At 51.9% G+C, this 15,421-nt stretch overlaps 1 protein-coding gene across 1 annotated transcript in view; it reads right to left on the bottom strand.

Annotated features, from left to right (window-relative positions):
• Positions 1-5,324: 5,324 nt before the first annotated feature.
• Positions 5,325-15,421, bottom strand: part of LOC106021758 — a 36,123-nt gene continuing 26,026 nt past the window's right edge. Inside the window, exon 3 of the transcript XR_005870354.1 lies at positions 5,325-7,970. The gene's annotated coding sequence lies outside the window, so the exon portion shown is untranslated. The remainder of the gene's footprint in view (positions 7,971-15,421) is intronic.

Below are 15,421 nucleotides of genomic sequence, written 5' to 3'. Positions count from 1 at the left end.
GCTGTGATGCCGGGAACAATCATTGTTATTTAGAACCTCTTGTAAATATTGCCAGCCTTTTTAAAGAATAGTCCATTGTGTTAAAAAAAAGTAGCTACCTTCAGCCCCAGTTAACCCTCTTCCCCCTCTCTAGTTTCCTGATGAATAGAACTTGGGCTCACAAGAATAGCTGATGGCAAAAAAGGAGACATCCCACAATTAGATTTCTTAACCCCTCCCTCTGCAACCCTTTCACCTTGCCAGCACCTGCTATCCTGCCCTCGAGTGTCCTGACTAAGGACACGCCCTCCCTCACTGTCCTGCACTCCTCTGCCCCCTCCCCCTACCTCATTTCCCTATATAAGCCTGTACCAAATCCTCAATAAATGCAGCTTGATCAGCCATGTTGTCTTGCTGTCTACTTCTCTTGTCTCTTGTCCCGTTATTCCAGGTTCCCGTGGGCTAGACCACCGTTGTGCTCTGCTGGCCAGGGCACTGTGATATCCTGGACAGGTGCCAAGTGTGTCTTCTTGTAAAATGAAAGGACAGTGAGCAGGGGGCCGGAAGGAAGAGCAGACAGGGCAGTCACAGTGCTGGGAAAGGCACGGAGAAGAGTCCCTTGGGACTCTGAGTCTGCAGAGCACAGCAGCCTAGGGGTGAGAGGAGCCCTGGCTGGCCTCTTCTGGTGGAGTCCTGGAGCCCTGGCACTGGCTGGTTTTCACAGGGGGCAGGGAGGAGAATGCCTGACTGTGCGTGGGCAAACTCTGCTCATGGCAGGGACCTTCTAGGGATGACCCTGTTCGAGTGAGCCAGCCGCTGTATGCTCACCATATGCCCTGGAAGGCAGTGGACAGGGACACTGTGCCTTCAGCCTCCAGACCGAGGCCTGGCACAGCACAGGACACAGCTCTTCCTGCACACATTCAGACTGTGACACCAGGAGAAAAGTCTCCACATCAGGGAGCTAAAGAAAGCTCTTTGACTGTGCACTTTCTATTTTTTTCACTTACTTGACACACTAATCAGTTTCCCTTCCCTCATCTCTTCCTGTCCCCCGACACACCCCCACCACCACCACACCCCATCCACTCCTGGCCCATTCAAACAGGGCAGGCCTCCCATGGGAGTCAACAAAGCATATCACGTCACACTGAGGCAGGGTCAAGCTGATCGAGGCATCCCTGCACGGGGAACGGGTTCCAAAAAGCCAGATCATGGGCCAGGTCATGATCCCACTGCTGGGGGCCCAAGCTACAAAACTGTCACACACATGCAGAGGGCCTACGTTGGTCCCATGCAGGCTGTTGGTCTGGAGTCCATGAGCTCCCATTAGTTCAGGTCAGCTGTGGGTTTCCCATCATGATCTTGACCCTCCTGGCTCACAGAATCCCTCCTCCCTCTCAACTGGACTCCTGGAGCTTGGCCCAGAGCTTGGCTGTGGATCTCTGCATATGCTTCCATCAGTTACTGGCTAAAGGCTCTCTGCTATGCATTTTCTAAACAGAAGTCAAGATCCTTGGAATTTTGACTGTGGCAACCATTCAAACAGAGAAGGCTCGGAAAGAAAATCTGGGACATAGAAGAAAACACCGTGCCAACGAGAAGGAAGATACTGCTTCTCGGAGGACTTCATGATTGGCTTGGAGCTTCCTGGCAGGCAAGGCTAAATGGGGTTGATGAATTTCTTTCTTTTAAGTAATTTACTTGACTTTATTTTATATGCATGAAGGCATCAAATCCCCTGGAGCTGGAGTTACAGACAGCTGTGAGCTGCCATGAGCTGTTGGGAATTGAACCAGGGTCCTCTGGAAGGGAAGCCAGTGCTCTTAACAACGGAGCCACCTCTCCATCCCCATAAATGAGTTTCTCATGGAGTTTCCTTTGACTCCAGGGCAGCCTGGCTGGATTACCTTTTCTTGTCATTTTTCTATCACACATATAAAATACACTCACACACACACCCCGGATGACACTTTCTGTGGGGCAGGACATTATTCATGGAACACTACTAACTTCTTTATCCTATACATATCTACCGTTTTTTTGTTTTTTTTTGTTTGTTTGTTTTTTTGGTTTTTCGAGACAGGGTTTCTCTGTGGCTTTGGAGGCTGTCCTGGAACTCACTCTGTAGACCAGGCTGGCCTCGAACTCACAGAGATCCGCCTGCCTCTGCCTCCCGAGTGCTGGGATTAAAGGCGTGCGCCACCAACACCCGGCTATAGTTTTTTGTTTTCTAATGTGGCTTGGTGGGAAGTTCTAGCTTCTGCCTCATTGGCCCGCCTCAGAGAGCATGCAGCATGATGGACCATGCCAGTCTTAGATTGGCCTGCCTCACAGGTGCTTACCCGGCATTGACTACCGGCCCTGGAAGGATGATGTCTCTGGTAAGCATGCCCAGGTGGGAGGAGCACCTGTTGAACTTATGCCTCAGGAATTTCTGTGAGCCAGGCCCAAGAGACCTCCCAAGGAGGGCCACGTTCTGGGTGTTGAACCTGGAGTGTGGAAATACACAGTTGGAAACACTTTTTTTGTTTTGTTTTTTGTTTTCTGTATTTCAAGACAGGGTTTCTCTGTGACTCTGGAGGCTGTCCTTGAACTAGGTCTTGTAGACCAGGCTGGTCTGGAACTCACAGAGATCCGCCTGCCTCTGCCTCCTGAGTGCTGGGATTAAAGGTGTGCACCACCACCGCCTAGCACGTAGGAAATACTTAAAGAGAATGATTAGTAAGAAGACAATACCCCAATCAAAGCTTAAGAAAAAGGGGGTAACTCCTGAGCCGATCTCATGCTTTCAGCCAGTAAGAGCGCGCACACCCAGTGATCAGACTCCCACATGTTTTCAGGAAAAATCCAGAGGGCCAGCACCACAGCCTCATCCCAAAAATCTCCAGACTGGCAGTTTTAACCTTAAGGCACTTGGTAACCAGCACTGATTTTAATGCCTTCACCTGAGACTCCTTACAGTTGGGAGCGTTAAGTTCCCATTCTCTTAATGGCAGGAGACAGTCAAGAACAAAGTCTAAGACAAAGAGGGACTAACAAAAACAGGAAGTGTGTCGGACCTAAGTGTAGCAAATGTTCCTACCAGGGATATCAGGCCGACTCAAAGGAAAAGACAGAAAAGAAGGAGGGTCCCTGCGCTCACCTTCTCAAGGACCAAGGACGTGAAACACGCAGGGGCCAACAAACAAGTCAGCGAAGAGGGAGCGCCGAAAGGCGCCGAGAGTGTGAAGAGTCTGAACGGGTGCAGATGGAAATAAGCAAAAGCGTATCGCCGATGCAGCGCCAGCAACAAGAGGGCTCCCAAAACAGCCTCAGTCACATCCTGATTCAAGTGGGGCTCGTGGATCCCATGCCAGCACGGGATATCCACGAGCCCCACATTTAAGCACCAGATGTTGCAGGTGACCCTGCTCGGACGCCTCTTGAGGAAGCGGGTAAGAAGACCAGCACCAATGACTCTGGGAGTCCGTGAGTAGCAGAGCACGCTGCAGGAAGTTAGACCCGCCTTTATACCCCCTCCCAAGGTCCCATTGGCTCAGGCTGCTGACTCTGCTTCCACATTGGTGTCTCTGGGTCAGGTGTCTCTGCAGTCTCTGGGCGTAGAGGCAGGCTTGGCTCAGGGAGGAAGTGCCGGCCGCACATGCTCAAGCGGGCTGGCTTGGGTACCTGGGCCAAGCGACTGCCGCTTGGGTAGGCTGGCAGCAGTTTCTCCTACACTATGAAGCTTAATTTCTTACAAAATCAGCACCGTCCGTTAAAAGATACACACGTGAGGAATTGAGGTTAGGGAAGAGGGCCCTCCCCTAGAAGGTTGTTGGGTCACAAGGAAAGCTGGTTTCTAGACACAGCTGGCCACTGCCCAGGGAGCCCCCCCACCACTCCCACGCTGGGGGCACTAGGCCTTCCAGGTCTTGCCTAGAGCCCTGCTTGCCCATAAGGTGGCTGGAGGTAACACAAGGTAAGGAGACCCAGGCTGGAGTGATGAGCCCTTCTGGCCCCAGGGTCAGCACAGAGGCGTGGCTCACTCTCCTGCTCTGGGCTTTGTGTCCGGCTTATCTCTCCTTGGTCTCTCTTAGAGCTGGAGATGTAACTTAGGGTAGAGCACCAGCCCCCAACTCATGTGAAGCCCTGGGTTTGAACCCCAGCACTGTAAACAAAGAGAGCCAAACAATAAGTCCCCCCCCCCTCTCTAGAAGTAGGGAGTCAGAGAGGGAGGGCGGGCCCTGTTCCCCTTGGTTCTCACCCAAGTCTGCCCAGCCCTAGTTAGGGGTGTGGAGATCTGAATTATGTGGGTAGGAGATGGATGCACTTTGAGAATTAGGACAAACCTCTGACACAAGCTGTTGGCTCAGTCTACTCTGGGCCTCGGTGTTACTGCCTGGATGCAATTCTCCTTTGCCTGTATGCACCTGCAGAACCACACACAGGATGCACAGGCCTCCTGACAGGAAGCCAGCTAGCTCACCGGAAAGAGGCTGAGGCTCCCAACAGTCACCTGAAAAGGTTCTTGGGTATGGCTACTGCAGGAACTCGGCCCCAGTAGCGAGGACAACGAATGACAGAGAGCCCAGGGTCTGGCTTGGAGTTGTGTGTCCCAGAGACCAGATTCCTTCATTGATCATGCAGCCTAGGAAGTGTGGAGGTCCCCGGGGAAACAGAGTAGAACTTCTCAGCTGTGCCAAGTGTGGGTGGACGCCTGGCCCCACCCAGCTCCCTTCAGTGAGCCAGTAACTGAACATCTACAAAACTCCACTGCCCCCGGCTTGGCTGCAGACCCTCTGTGCCCATGTCAAGCAGCCACACCCAGGCGCAGGCCAGAGCAGAGTCAACTTCTGCCCAGGTAGCAGATGGCTGGAACCTCAGTTCTGGGCATTTCCTCCTGACATTACAGTAGTGACAGCAAAGTGGCCCCTGAAGGGTCACTGAGAGAAAGAAATGTATAATGTCCTAGCACGTGAAATCTGGCTGACAGCCTTCAGGGATGCACCCCCCAAATTTCTGTGCTGAAACTGTATGCTGGTGTGAATAGGTAGGTGGGGGGGGGGTTAGCAGGTCTGGGGAAATCTCACCATCCAGGGGTTAAGATCTGAGACGTGCTCCCTGAGATCATTCTGACTTTGCTGTTTGCCAAGATCTTCAAACCCACTTCATGTTTGTTGTTTGGTTTTTTAAACCAGGGTTGCATGTAGTCCAGGCTGGACCTGAACTTACTATGTAGTCAAGGCTGGCCCTAAATTCGAGACCCAGTTCCACTTGAGAAGTTCAAGTGTGTGTGTGTGTGTGTGTGTGTGTGTGTGTGTGTGTGTGTGTGTTCATGTGTACGAATGAGTGGAGGCCAGTGGTCAACAGCAGCTATTTTAATCATGTACTCTCCTCCTTAGATCTCTTGAGACAGGGTCTCTCACTGACACGGATCTCAACCATTTGTCTAGGCTGCCTGACCAGCCAGCTCCCAGCATCAACTTGTCTCCAGGGCTGGGGTTATAGATAGATGCCACGTGCCTTGTTTTGACATGGCTGCTGGAGATCTGTACTAATGTCCCCATTTTACTCACAAAGCCATCGTCCCAGACAGATCCATGTTTGCTTAGTGATGCTGTTACCCACAGTAACAAGAGGGGAGCCGCTCCTTCTGACAGGCAGAAGGCCTCTGCCTAACACTGGATGAGTAGGAGGTCTTGGGCTAGCCTCATTTGCAAAGACCTTGCCCTCTCACCGACCCCCACAGCCTGTCTCTTTCAGTTATACTAGCGAACTTTGACCCCAAGTTCCCACTGGGACTTAAAGGATGTCAAAGCATTGCTGCAAAGTACAGAATGCATCAGGCAAGGATTTCATGGTCACGCTGCCTAAAGCGTGACACACAGAGCCAGAAATCAGGACTGCACGCCGTGGGCACACACCAGGAGGCTGAACCAGGCAAGGCTGTGGCAGGGTCCCTGTGTTTGGCCACAGCATCACAGATAACAAGAATGGCTACAATTGTAACACACTGTTCAAGCACCAGGCACTTTGCATGTCCTGTGATTCAGCTGTGTGTTTCTGTATCTTTGAGGCAGATCTCTATGTAGTCCAGGATGATAATGAATCCAGAGATGAGGGCACCAACTCACTCCCTGCCTCTCCTCTGAGCCCTTGGGGAGAGGCTCATAGATCTAGTTCACCCTAGCACCCTTGTGGAGCCTCAGTTTCCAGATCTTGGAAATGGGCTCCAGGTCTGTAAGACCCCATCACATTCTGCACAGGCTAGCACAGGCTCCCAGCAAGCGTCAAATGCAGGGCTCATGGGTGAAACTCAGGGGTGGCCTTGTCAGCTGCCTCAGCCTCCAGGTATCCACCCCTGAGGAGTGCTAGTGGGTTGTTGATGCTCTAACAGAGCAGGGGTAATAGTGTGAGCTGGCTGCTGGGAAATCCCAGTAACATGGGAAAGGGTGCTGAGAGCAACAGAGGGGAGGGGCCAGGTCTGCTGGGAAACTGGCAGCCCTGTTCCTTCCCAGACCTGCTAACAGGGTCCCTGGCATGGGCCTCCCTCAAGACTGTGGACACTTGTTCCTTCCTAATCTAGACGGAGGGAGAATAGGCTGCTGCGTCTGGCTGGAGACCTGTACAGGAAGGGACACTGCACTAGTGTAAGGTCACTGGGTGAAGACACCTGGCCCCAGAGGCAACTACCATTCTCTCCAGTGGGACAAGGAGCTGGCTTCCGTACACGGCACCCTGGCCTTCTCTAACTAGCTGGGGAGCCCTGTGTCCTCCTCGGGGTCATAGGTGGATTTTTATTCACGCTTTGGAGCTGGGGAGAGAACTAAGAGCTCAGGCATACTAGGCAGTCTTCCTTCTCCCTGATCATCCCCCAGCTGGGGGAATGCACTATTCCAGCAAACACCAACGAGCCTCGTATTGACCCACCTACTTCAGTTCAAGGGGCCTGGGAGCCTTTCCCCTGAAGAAACCCAGGAAGAACCCAGTGGTGCAGGTCTCTCTCCTGGTTGCAGGGCATTCCTTGGCACAGGTCTGGGACCCTCACCACATCCACCCCTGGCTCCAGGGGCAGTGCCTGGACTGTGAAGGCTGCTGAGGCTGGACAGGAAGTGCGGGAGGTTTGACCCTGCTCATCTTGGTGAAGTACACGTGTCGACCAATGGTAGCTGCAGGCTAGGTGCAGCGCTTTGTAGACTGAGCCTGAGTCTCAGCGCACTATGCCCCTCCAGGGATAGTCATGAAAGACTCAAGCTCTCGTCAGCCTCATTCATTAAAGACCTCGCTGCCTTTTGGTGGGTTTTGTTTTCATTTTTTGAGTCAAGGTTTCACACTGTAGTCACTGTTGGCCTGGAACTCATCCTGCAGCCCTGACTGGCCTTGACTTCACTTCAGCCTCCTGCCTCAACCTTTAAAGCAATTGTTTTTTCACAAGGGGTCTCATGTAGGCCAGCTGGCCCTAACCCCCCTGTGTAGCTGAGGATGGCCTTGATCTCCTGACTCCCCTGCTTTTACCTCCCGAGTACTGGGGTTACAGATGTGAACACTGTGCCAGCTGTCACCAGAGGGCTAGGAATCAGTCCCAGGCCTCTGTGCTCTCGAGGTCAGCACTGCACTAACTGGTGATTTGAATGAACAGTGCACCCAGCTTTTGCTCCTCAGTGGGTGGTGCTGCTTGGGGGGGTTATAGTAAACTGCTACCCAATGTCCAGGACACTATAGAGCGACATTCCCACCTCCCACAGGCAGCCTTGCAGTCAAAAGCTGTGTTGTTGGTTGGCAGAGGTGACCTCAAGGCTTTGCACGAATGTCATCCCCCAGTCCAGAATTCCTGGTGACAGCCCACGCCTCTGGAAGGTTCTCTCCACACGAGCCGCTGGCAGCCTAGGACGCTCAGGCACAGGTGTCTCTGGAAACCTTCAGTCTCCTGCTAAAGCTCAGGACAGCCTGAACTGCTGCTGCCCGGAGCTGGTGCTGTCAGCTTCCGGTCCCGGCAAGAACCATGCAGTCTGTGGATGAAACACAGGGAGAAGAAGAATGGCCATGCTGCTGTGTCCTTGCCTGGCCAGATTCGAGGGGACCCCAGGGCTAGGACTCAGGCACCTGACACCTGACACCTTAATGCCTGGGAGCAGATAAGGCTCCATTGGGCCTCAAGTGTAGCCCTCCACAGTTCAGGAACTAGAGCCACCTGGCCTCCTTCCAGTAGAACATCATGACTCCTCTGTCTGCCTGCAGGTGCTGAGATAACAGGAATGGGAAGCCACACCCTGCCCCACCCCAGAACTTCTCACTTAGCACCTGGCAATGCCAACGGTAAACACACTTGAAGAAGGATGGCCACATCAGTCTCCCTAATTGATAGTTCCAGGATGACTGCAACTTGAGATCAACCGCACAGTCTCACACACTGATGATGCCATCAATTGCTTTCTCCACTCCAGTGGGGAAGCCTGGGACAGTTCAGGCCGTGGACCTTGCTGGACCCTACCCAGGGCAACAGCTCTGCCTACTCAGGGGCGGTACAGAGCAGGAGGGAAAGGGTCAAGGCCTGTGAAATCCACTGAGAATAAAGCAACCCTGCAAAGCATCTGCAGGGAGTTCTGGTCAGGAAGAGGCCAACTTACAACTGCCAAGTGGCCAAAGCCATGTTGTGCTTACAGAATTTGTAAGAAATTTTAAAGAAATAATGGTTTCATTGCTACATTTTTCATACCTCATTCTTCTTTGCTCATATCTGCCCCTCCCCCCATGCCTTCTGCTGGTCCCCTCTCCCCCCACAAAATAAGTCACCTTCAGCTTCTGGTAGACACACACATGTAAGTAAATCCTCCGGAGGACAAGGTACCATTGTCTTTCTCCCCAGCCGCACCCCACTGCCCTCTCTTGCTGGACATGACAGAAGTTTGAATCCTGAGACCCAAGCACACCTGTTGTAGTCAGGATGGGTGAGGTTACACTGCAGCAAACACCCCTCAGACGGTGGAACCACATGGTTGTGGTTAGCTTCATCTTACTGAACTCACTTTGGGGTCACTCCCAGAGACCCAAAGAGAGCTGTCACCAAGCCACCAGTCACCAAGCCAAAGGGAAAACCCATGGCAGTGGTGATTAAGAGCCTGGCCTGGAAGGACACACCATTTCATCCTTATCTCAGTGGCCAAAACCAGTCACACAACTTGACTGGCCCAGAGAAAGCCACGAGGTGTAACCCTGTCATTTGCCCACTATCTGCAACTCAGATGGGACAGAACTGCTCATGGAGAGCCCTGTGTGTGCTAACTTACCTAACCTGACACTGCAATAGCATCTGCAGGTTGGGAAAGCAGGCAGGGATGTTGAGAAACTCAACCAAATGTTCACAGTGACTGGGGCACCAGGTCTCTGGCTTGGGTCACTAGAACCTCCCCATGTGACACCAACACCACACGGCTGAGGAAGACATGGCATTAGACTCTATCTAGATCTGACTTAACTCCCCCTGAACCACAGGGTTGAAGAGGAAGGCCTTAGCCTGGCATGTCACCAGACTCTGGTATCAGGTCACTGCTCTCCACCCACAAAGCAACCTTTCTCACCCAGGCTCCATCTACTTAGGACAATTAACATTAGAGAAAGTGTGCCCTGTGCCCCAAGACAGCCATAGCAGAAATGAATTCACTTCTGTCCTGAGCTCAGTAGGGAGCTGCCTCCTGTCACTGGGTCCTGTGTTTAAAAATGCTGCCTTGGGGACAGGATGGGATCTGCCCAGAGTTTAACACCAACCCAAGAGGATGTGTGGAATTGGTCAGCTTCTCACCAATACACTTTGTATAAACCCTGTCAGACCTTCATGCCCAGCCTCATGCTGGGTCAAGACACTTAGTGCCCACCTCTGGCGGCCTGGTCGCTTGCCTAGACCAACATGCACATTCAAGAGCTCCACCATAAAGGACAAAGTAGCAGTAATGAGTGAGATTGAAGACGACACACTCTAGAGCAATATCCCTGAACCCAGACATTTCCGTGGAGGTGAGTTGAGAGAGAGGTGGCAGATAGGGCAGTCCCCTACTTAGGCAAAAGATCATTCTTGGAACACACACACACACACACACACACACACACACACAAATACATAAATGTTAAAACTAAACTAAAATGGAATAAGCAATTTCTGGAGGAAAGTAAAGGGTTTTGGAACAGGCAGCAAGAAACCCTGCTCTTTTTTGTTTGTTTGTTTGTTTGTTTGAGACAGGTTTTCTCTGTGGCTTTGGAGGCTGGAGACCCTGCTCCTAACCATAAACTAACATTTCTAAATTGTTAGAGTAGAGCTGGCATAGGGCACAGGTTAAAACCCTAATCCCCTGCAAAACTCAAACTCAAACCACTGCAGTTGCATGATGTTTTTCCATGCTGTTTTTAATGCTCTCTTCACAGCTAGGACACTTCCTTTCCAGTGCTCACCACCTAGCAGATTGTCAGGACCCCCTGCGTGCAGACATTGGACCCACAGTCTTCTAGCACCGCATGAAACTCTAGTGTGCCTACAAATGATGGCTATGTCTTTTATTTTATTTCTTAGGTGTATGTGTGGTGTGTATGGGGAGGAAGTCACTCGCTCACGTATACACACATGGAGACCAGAGCTCAAGTGTCTGTCTTTACTGCTTTCCACTTAATTCTGAGACAGGGTCTCTCTCTGAACCTGCCACTTATTTTCAGGTAGCCTGCCTCTCCCCTCCCCCACCACACACACCTGCATGCATGAGTGCGCATGTACAGGTACAGAAACACAGGACGACTAGAAGCACATGCCTCCACATTTGGGTTTCCATGTGAGTGCAAGAGATGCAAACTCAGGTCCTCATGGCTGTAACTCAATCACTTTTACCCAATGTGCCATCTCCCTGCACAGTGGACTGTAAATGTTAATGTCTCTAAAATACATAACTATGATTTACCAATCAATTCTCATGTTGTTTGAAGGGACTGTATTTTAATTTTTACCCCAAACCCAAACAGCATTGTTTTTATCTAATTACTGCTTTCTCCTGAGATAAAGTCTTGGGAGAAAAAGACAGCTGTCTCATTGTCTTGCAAGTTCTGTATGTCAGGTGACCACAAGCCATGCTTCTGCTGTCCCTCCAAAGAGGCTTCTTGCAGCCACAGGAGCAAGCACAGACTCAGGTCCATCAGGGCAGACAGCAGGTGTCACTCCCACCTGCCACCACCTACCCCCCTCCAGTCTCAGCCCAGGTCTCCAGGCCCAGCTGGGGCTCCAGATGGAGCATGGCCAGGAGAAAGCACACCGGTCGGCGCTCCAGCCCCAGAGCGAGCAACCTGAGCACTCTTCTCCATCTGCAGAAGTCACTTCCTCCCTTCACTCAGCCAGAGTGAGGCAGGGACAGAACAGTGCAGCCCCTCACAGCACAGCAGACACCCAGGGCTGCAGGCCTCACAGGCGCCTGGGTGCTGAGGGAGAGGCTGCCTCTCCTGCACTCTGGCCTCACGCATGGAGCCCTAAAGAACACACTGACCTAGATACCAATTTCTGTGAGCCTTCTGGAGTGAGGAGCACCCGGGAGGGCAGAGAAGATGAATGGGATTGAAGTACAGCCATCTCCCGGGAGGGGACCGACCGCCTTCTGTCTCCAGGAGCCCTGCTCCCCCACGATCTCTGGCTTCCAGGAAGATCATCTTTCCAATCATGAAACCACACACACCAAGGCCAGCTTACACCTGCTCACTCCTCTCTTAATTAAAAATGTATATTTATTTACATCTTTGGGGTTAGGAGCACATGTGCTATGGTTTGGCTGTGGAAATCAGAGAACAACTTCCGGCACTGGGCTCTCCTTGCACCGTGTGGGTCCCATGGACTGAATTCAGACCTTCAGGCTTGGTGGCAGGCACCCTCAGCCACCGAGCCATCTCCCTGACACCCAGCTCATCTAGAGGAGCACAAGGAAGAGGCAGCCAGCACCAACTCTTGGGAAAATGATGGGGAAACCTCTTTCAAAGTGGCATGTGGGTGCCCTCTGCCCCAGTATTTTCACTTGTGGTAATTTCCTTCAGTTCCCCAGACACGAGCATCCATGGTGGCCTGGCTACAAAAGGCCAGGAGAGCCTCAGTGCTCGAGACGGAGTGGTCTGACGGCTGCCTTTTGAGAGCTCTGTGGTGTACAGTACCACACCTCCCCACAGGCATGCACACACACACACACACACACACACACACACACGTGTGTGCAGTTCACACAAGCAGAGTTGCTTCCCATAAAATCAATCTGAAGAATTATTTCTAGAACACTGGCTGAATTCTACCTGCTGTAGTCTTCAATTCACTAAGATATGGGGTTCTGATGACAGAACAGGAAGAAAAACCAGTCTCACTCAGATAAAGCCTCTTCAGAGAACCATGGCCTCTCTTCTGTGGCTGGGGTCAGTTTCTTTATGGGCCACTGAAGTGTGGAATCTGAACCTTATCAATGAACTGTTGTACTCTGCCACATTCCCAGCCTGCACCTTGAATGGATCATTTACGCAGGCAGGGTTCTGTAGCCTGGTGCATGGTCACGTGAGCACACCGGCTCGCTGAGTTATGCACTCAGGAGAGAGTGAACAAGGCAGAAGCTATGTCAGCATTCCTGTGAAAACCTGCTTGGTCTGGAGGCCCTCAAAGGAGCTTCACTTTGACACTGGCTTGTAAAGCTCCTCCACACTAAGCACACTTTCTGGGAACTTAGAGGAACTCCCTGAAGGAAGTGTTGGGGAAGATAACTAACACATACACATCCAAGATTGGGCCAGAGTCAGTACTCAAGACCAGATGAGCCCGGGGCCTCCCACGTCCCAAGCACTGTGAGCCGTGAGGCCTGTGCCCCAGACTCACACTCTCCTCCCTACTCCTCAGCCTGCAGCACCTTGCAGTCACTGGGCTGCAGGGGTCATCGGTCACCTGCCTCCACCCCCACCAAGGCCCATGGCTCGTCTGTCATTGTCAGAAGTGCCTCTCACCACAGCATCACCTCCTTCTCCCAAATGACAGGGGCTATGCTTGGACATCATAGCTGACAGTCCCCGGTCTCTGTAATTACATAGTATGCATCTTTATAGCAAATGCACCGATGCCCATAAATAGCCACTCACTCGTGGATGCTTTCGCATGGTCACCCTCCCCTGCTCCAAAGCCTTCAACGACCTTGGATGTTCAAGCCTTGTTCAACCTGTTCCCTCCTCTCCAGATCCACTGCCTCCCCCAGACTCTTCCCCTCCCACCCTTCCAGCTCAAGTTCCCCCCACAATCTCTCTGCCCCACAACCCCAGCTTCTGTAGTTGCTCAACACACCTTACACATAGCAGATGCTGGGAAAATCAATTCAACAAGTTTTCCCAGGTACTCACGATACACTACACCCACACCAAGAGAGGCCTCTGTCTCTCTAAGAATGACCCTCTTTGTGCTGCGGTAGCACTGTGACCTTCTGATGGCGGCATGTTACTGTAGACCACTGCCTGCTCTGCTTATCTATGTCTGCAGCTCCAAGGGCACACGGGGCGTCCCCTCTGTATTGTGGCAGATGCTCAGGAAGTTCCATGTCATGGAAACTGGAGGAAAGTGCTAGCCACTGAAGTGACAGGGGAGATGTCCAGAGGGCTAGTATAAACGTGCACAGCTGTGCCAGCCATATTTCTTGAGGTGTAACCTGTATGCTTCATGCTTGAACTTTTGTAAAGATTTTCTTTTCGTGGCTATAAGTGTTTTGACTGAATGTGAACACACCGCCTGCTGCTGGTCCTTGGAGGCCAGAAGACAGCATCAGATTCCCTGGAACTGGGATTACAGATGCTTATGAGCAGCTATGTGGATGGGAACCGAATCCAGGTCACCTGCAGGAGCAGCAAATGCTCCTAACCACTCGCCATCTCCCCTGCCCCATGCTTAATCAGTTAAGTCATGTGACTCATGCATACTATCCCAACCCTTGAGAGGCAGAGAATCACTTGCAGCTGCAGGCTAGCCTGGGCTATATAGCAAGTTCAAGGAGAGCCTGGGCTAATAGTAGAGTGAGTCCTCATCTACAAAAAACGAGAGACATTTTTAGTTGTAACTAGAGGGAAACCACCTCCAGTGCTGCTCCGGATGGTGGTCCATAAATGACACAAGTCCAGTCGGGGCGTCAACCTGGAGCAGCGTGACAGAACAGCTGGGCAGAGACTGTCCCTCGCTCCCAATCCCTGGTGGTTGGAGATGCCTGGTTTTCTCTTCTGTGGTAAAGTAAAGTCCCATCGTGGAGGTACTATCCTACAATTAAACAAGAGCACTGACCTGGTCTACTTCACTAGAGCTGCGGCCCCTGACACTGTCCCCTCCACACACCATCAGCACTGGCCCCAGGCAGACAGGATTCCAAGAATGAGCCCTCTGTTCCCCGCCAGTGGTCTTTTCCTGTGAAGATGCTGCCCCACAAGGCTTACAGGTGCGGTGGCTGACTGCCCCGGGCTGATGCGATGGCTGGACCCGAAGTGTGCTCGTCAGCAAAGTGAGGACCTGAGTTCATCCCAAGACCCACACAGAAAGCCAGCTGTGGGAGCACACAGTCTTGGCACTGGCGAGGCAGACACAGGTAGGTCCTTGGGCTCAATGGCCTGTCAGCCTAGCCTACTTGCTAAGCTCCAGGTCACTGTGAGACCCTGTTTAAAAAATGCCAAGGTAGACAGTGTCAGGAGTGACATCCAAGGTTGACCTCTCACCTCATAGAAACCCGCATGCACACATGTGCACATGTACACACACATATGCACCTGTACACACACATGTGCACCTGTACACACATATTCTCATGTACACACATATGCACCTGTACACACACATGTGCACCTGTACACACATATTCTCATGTACACACATATGCACCTATACACACACATGTGCACCTGTACACACATATTCTCATGTACACACATGTGCACCTGTACACACACAGGCGCCTTTAGGAAAGAAACTGTCTGGATGGACTTGACGTCCATGAACCCTTTAAAGACAGTGTTCCAGGCTGAGGAGGTGGCTTAGTCAGGGAGTCCTTTCTGAAGTATAGGGACTTGAGTTTCATCCCCAGATCCTCATAAATTAGCCACAGTAAGGGACCAGCTATGTGAAGGTAGTGGTCCCTTCCTGTAATCCTGAAGCCCAGGAGGCTGAGGCAGGAAGGCTGCTAGTCTGAAGCCAGCCTGGGCTACCACACTTGCTTTTGGAGTTTTCCATTTGATATTTTCAGACCAGTTGGCCACAGACACCTGAAGTTTCAGAAGTGAAGCTGGTGATGGGGAGGCTACCCCGTGAGCCACGGTGACCTCAGACTAAAGGTGTCTATTTCATGCAGTCAGACGTTTATCCAGGCATAAGGTGTTCAGGTCTGGGTGTAAAGCTCAAAACGGGACTTCTTCATCTCTGTCCCTGACACTTGGCAGAGGAGGTGGC

The sequence above is a fragment of the Mesocricetus auratus genome, unplaced genomic scaffold, assembly GCF_017639785.1.
Source record: "Mesocricetus auratus isolate SY011 unplaced genomic scaffold, BCM_Maur_2.0 Super-Scaffold_4256, whole genome shotgun sequence".
Lineage (NCBI taxonomy): Eukaryota > Metazoa > Chordata > Mammalia > Rodentia > Cricetidae > Mesocricetus > Mesocricetus auratus.
The sequence above is the reverse complement of the archived record's forward strand: the minus strand, read 5'-3'. Positions and strand labels throughout refer to the sequence as shown.